The sequence below is a fragment of the Schistocerca serialis genome, unplaced genomic scaffold (assembly GCF_023864345.2).
Source record: "Schistocerca serialis cubense isolate TAMUIC-IGC-003099 unplaced genomic scaffold, iqSchSeri2.2 HiC_scaffold_154, whole genome shotgun sequence".
NCBI classification, from domain to species: domain Eukaryota; kingdom Metazoa; phylum Arthropoda; class Insecta; order Orthoptera; family Acrididae; genus Schistocerca; species Schistocerca serialis.
The window spans coordinates 47,654-52,500 of NW_026047713.1; the positions used below are offsets into that span (position 1 = coordinate 47,654).

The window sequence follows — 4,847 nt, forward strand, 5'->3', positions numbered from 1 at the left end:
GGCGCGCCGGCCGACGGACGCGGCAGGCGGCGCAGCTGCGCGCCGGCGCCCCCTGCTCGCGGCGCCTTGCGGCCAAAGTAGGTCCTCGCGGGCCCGGTGCGAAGCGCGGTGGCCATCTGCAGTGTGCTGGTCCGATTGAGGACTGTGTGCGCTGAGGATGCGCCGCCGCCCGGCGCTCGGCGCCGCGACGCCGTCTGCTGCTCGGTCGCCCCAGCGGTTCTCGCAGGTGGTTTGTATCGCAGCTGTGCGGACGTGTTGGCGCGTGCGCTGTGCTGGGAGAGTTCGCTTCGGCACCCAAGTGGGGCTTTTGTCCTTCTGTGGCGCTGGCGTTGGAGCTGCCGGTCACCGTAGGTGGCGCGTGTTGTCTCCCGCCGGCAATGCCACGACAGCACGCTCCCGGGCCTCTGTCGGCAGCGGCAAGCTCAGTTGGGAGCACGGGTGGTCGCACCTAAAGCGTCTACTCGCCTAACTCCGGGCGATTGCGCCTCTCTCGAACCCGACCAAGTACTTAGGACGGCGCTGCGCGCCGCCGGGACCTGAGAGGGTTTCGAGGTGTGTTGTGCAGGGGAGCTCAGCCTCCTCCTGTTTGCAGAATAATTGAGCGGACGCTTGCGTGTTCGCGCGGGCCCCCGGGACACACTCCCGGGCGGCCGGCTGCTCAGCTCTAGTTGACGCAGCTCCCTGGTTGATCCTGCCAGTAGTCATATGCTTGTCTCAAAGATTAAGCCATGCATGTCTCAGTACAAGCCGCATTAAGGTGAAACCGCGAATGGCTCATTAAATCAGTTATGGTTCCTTAGATCGTACCCACGTTACTTGGATAACTGTGGTAATTCTAGAGCTAATACATGCAAACAGAGTCCCGACCAGAGATGGAAGGGACGCTTTTATTAGATCAAAACCAATCGGTCGGCTCGTCCGGTCCGTTTGCCTTGGTGACTCTGAATAACTTTGGGCTGATCGCACGGTCCTCGTACCGGCGACGCATCTTTCAAATGTCTGCCTTATCAACTGTCGATGGTAGGTTCTGCGCCTACCATGGTTGTAACGGGTAACGGGGAATCAGGGTTCGATTCCGGAGAGGGAGCCTGAGAAACGGCTACCACATCCAAGGAAGGCAGCAGGCGCGCAAATTACCCACTCCCGGCACGGGGAGGTAGTGACGAAAAATAACGATACGGGACTCATCCGAGGCCCCGTAATCGGAATGAGTACACTTTAAATCCTTTAACGAGTATCTATTGGAGGGCAAGTCTGGTGCCAGCAGCCGCGGTAATTCCAGCTCCAATAGCGTATATTAAAGTTGTTGCGGTTAAAAAGCTCGTAGTTGGATTTGTGTCCCACGCTGTTGGTTCACCGCCCGTCGGTGTTTAACTGGCATGTATCGTGGGACGTCCTGCCGGTGGGGCGAGCCGAAGGCGTGCGACCGCCTCGTGCGTGCTCGTGCGTCCCGAGGCGGACCCCGTTGAAATCCTACCAGGGTGCTCTTTATTGAGTGTCTCGGTGGGCCGGCACGTTTACTTTGAACAAATTAGAGTGCTTAAAGCAGGCAAGCCCGCCTGAATACTGTGTGCATGGAATAATGGAATAGGACCTCGGTTCTATTTTGTTGGTTTTCGGAACCCGAGGTAATGATTAATAGGGACAGGCGGGGGCATTCGTATTGCGACGTTAGAGGTGAAATTCTTGGATCGTCGCAAGACGAACAGAAGCGAAAGCATTTGCCAAGTATGTTTTCATTAATCAAGAACGAAAGTTAGAGGTTCGAAGGCGATCAGATACCGCCCTAGTTCTAACCATAAACGATGCCAGCCAGCGATCCGCCGCAGTTCCTCCGATGACTCGGCGGGCAGCCTCCGGGAAACCAAAGCTTTTGGGTTCCGGGGGAAGTATGGTTGCAAAGCTGAAACTTAAAGGAATTGACGGAAGGGCACCACCAGGAGTGGAGCCTGCGGCTTAATTTGACTCAACACGGGAAACCTCACCAGGCCCGGACACCGGAAGGATTGACAGATTGATAGCTCTTTCTTGATTCGGTGGGTGGTGGTGCATGGCCGTTCTTAGTTGGTGGAGCGATTTGTCTGGTTAATTCCGATAACGAACGAGACTCTAGCCTGCTAACTAGTCGCGTGACATCCTTCGTGCTGTCAGCGATTACTTTTCTTCTTAGAGGGACAGGCGGCTTCTAGCCGCACGAGATTGAGCAATAACAGGTCTGTGATGCCCTTAGATGTTCTGGGCCGCACGCGCGCTACACTGAAGGAATCAGCGTGTCTTCCTAGGCCGAAAGGTCGGGGTAACCCGCTGAACCTCCTTCGTGCTAGGGATTGGGGCTTGCAATTGTTCCCCATGAACGAGGAATTCCCAGTAAGCGCGAGTCATAAGCTCGCGTTGATTACGTCCCTGCCCTTTGTACACACCGCCCGTCGCTACTACCGATTGAATGATTTAGTGAGGTCTTCGGACTGGTACGCGGCATTGACTCTGTCGTTGCCGATGCTACCGGAAAGATGACCAAACTTGATCATTTAGAGGAAGTAAAAGTCGTAACAAGGTTTCCGTAGGTGAACCTGCGGAAGGATCATTACCGACTAGACTGCATGTCTTTCGATGTGCGTGTCGTGTCGCGCAACACGCAGCTACCTGTACGGCTCGCAGTAGCCGTGCGCCGCGTGCGGAACCACGCGTTCGTCTCAAAACTAACGGCAATGTTGTGTGGTACGAGCGCTGAAGCGCTGGAGCGGCTGGCCTGCGGCACCTGGCGCCTGGCGCCGGTTTTGAATGACTTTCGCCCGACTGCCTGTCCGCTCCGGTGTGGAGCCGTACGACGCCCATCGGCCGTGAGGCCGTTGGACACTGAACGCTGGAACAGGGCCGCCACACGCCTCAGTCCCGCCTATGCAACTGTCTCGAAAGAGATGGTGGAAACTATGAAAAGATCACCCAGGACGGTGGATCACTCGGCTCGTGGGTCGATGAAGAACGCAGCAAATTGCGCGTCGACATGTGAACTGCAGGACACATGAACATCGACGTTTCGAACGCACATTGCGGTCCATGGATTCCGTTCCCGGGCCACGTCTGGCTGAGGGTCGGCTACGTATACTGAAGCGCGCGGCGTTTGCCCCGCTTCGCAGACCTGGGAGTGTCGTGGCCGCCTGTGGGGCCGGCCGCGTCTCCTTAAACGTGCGATGCGCGCCCGTCGCCTGGCGGTTCGCATACCGGTACTTACTCGGTAGCGTGCACAGCCGGCTGGCGGTGTGGCGTGCGACACCTCGTACAACGACCTCAGAGCAGGCGAGACTACCCGCTGAATTTAAGCATATTACTAAGCGGAGGAAAAGAAACTAACAAGGATTCCCCCAGTAGCGGCGAGCGAACAGGGAAGAGTCCAGCACCGAACCCCGCAGGCTGCCGCCTGTCGTGGCATGTGGTGTTTGGGAGGGTCCACTACCCCGACGCCTCGCGCCGAGCCCAAGTCCAACTTGAATGAGGCCACGGCCCGTAGAGGGTGCCAGGCCCGTAGCGGCCGGTGCGAGCGTCGGCGGGACCTCTCCTTCGAGTCGGGTTGCTTGAGAGTGCAGCTCCAAGTGGGTGGTAAACTCCATCTGAGACTAAATATGACCACGAGACCGATAGCGAACAAGTACCGTGAGGGAAAGTTGAAAAGAACTTTGAAGAGAGAGTTCAAAAGTACGTGAAACCGTTCTGGGGTAAACGTGAGAAGTCCGAAAGGTCGAACGGGTGAGATTCACGCCCATCCGGCCACTGGCCTCCGCCCTCGGCAGATGGGGCCGGCCGCCCGCGCGGAGCAATTCGCGGCGGGGTCGTGTCCGGTTGCCTTTCCACTCGCCGCGGGGCGGGGCCGTTCCGGTGTGCGGTGGGCCGCACTTCTCCCCTAGTAGGACGTCGCGACCCGCTGGGTGCCGGCCTACGGCCCGGGTGCGCAGCCTGTCCTTCCGCGGGCCTCGGTTCGCGTCTGTTGGGCAGAGCCCCGGTGTCCTGGCTGGCTGCCCGGCGGTATATCTGGAGGAGTCGATTCGCCCCTTTGGGCGCTCGGGCTCCCGGCAAGCGCGCGCGGTTCTTCCCGGATGACGGACCTACCTGGCCCGGCCCCGGACCCGCGCCGCTGTTGGCTCGGGATGCTCTCGGGCGGAATAATCGCTCCCGTCAGCGGCGCTTCAGCTTTGGACAATTTCACGACCCGTCTTGAAACACGGACCAAGGAGTCTAACATGTGCGCGAGTCATTGGGCTGTACGAAACCTAAAGGCGTAATGAAAGTGAAGGTCTCGCCTTGCGCGGGCCGAGGGAGGATGGGGCTTCCCCGCCCTTCACGGGGCGGCGGCCTCCGCACTCCCGGGGCGTCTCGTCCTCATTGCGAGGTGAGGCGCACCTAGAGCGTACACGTTGGGACCCGAAAGATGGTGAACTATGCCTGGCCAGGACGAAGTCAGGGGAAACCCTGATGGAGGTCCGTAGCGATTCTGACGTGCAAATCGATCGTCGGAGCTGGGTATAGGGGCGAAAGACTAATCGAACCATCTAGTAGCTGGTTCCCTCCGAAGTTTCCCTCAGGATAGCTGGTGCTCGTACGAGTCTCATCCGGTAAAGCGAATGATTAGAGGCCTTGGGGCCGAAACGACCTCAACCTATTCTCAAACTTTAAATGGGTGAGATCTCCGGCTTGCTTGATATGCTGAAGCCGCGAGCAAACGACTCGGATCGGAGTGCCAAGTGGGCCACTTTTGGTAAGCAGAACTGGCGCTGTGGGATGAACCAAACGCCGAGTTAAGGCGCCCGAATCGACGCTCATGGGAAACCATGAAAGGCGTTGGTTGCTTAAGA

The 4,847-nt window shown here is 58.4% G+C and overlaps 2 non-coding genes and 1 pseudogene across 2 annotated transcripts; all 3 read left to right on the forward strand.

Moving 5' to 3' along the window:
* The first annotated feature begins 678 nt into the window (after window positions 1–678).
* On the forward strand, window positions 679–2,587 carry LOC126443472 (small subunit ribosomal RNA). The gene has a single exon (XR_007581942.1). It is a non-coding gene; the product is annotated as a small subunit ribosomal RNA (ribosomal RNA).
* A 353-nt stretch (window positions 2,588–2,940) lies between these two features.
* On the forward strand, window positions 2,941–3,095 carry LOC126443481 (5.8S ribosomal RNA). The gene has a single exon (XR_007581947.1). It is a non-coding gene; the product is annotated as a 5.8S ribosomal RNA (ribosomal RNA).
* Window positions 3,096–3,283: 188 nt separating this feature from the next.
* The window catches only part of LOC126443476 (large subunit ribosomal RNA), a pseudogene marked incomplete at its 3' end in the record, with an annotated part of 3,909 nt that continues 2,345 nt past the window's right edge, over window positions 3,284–4,847 (forward strand).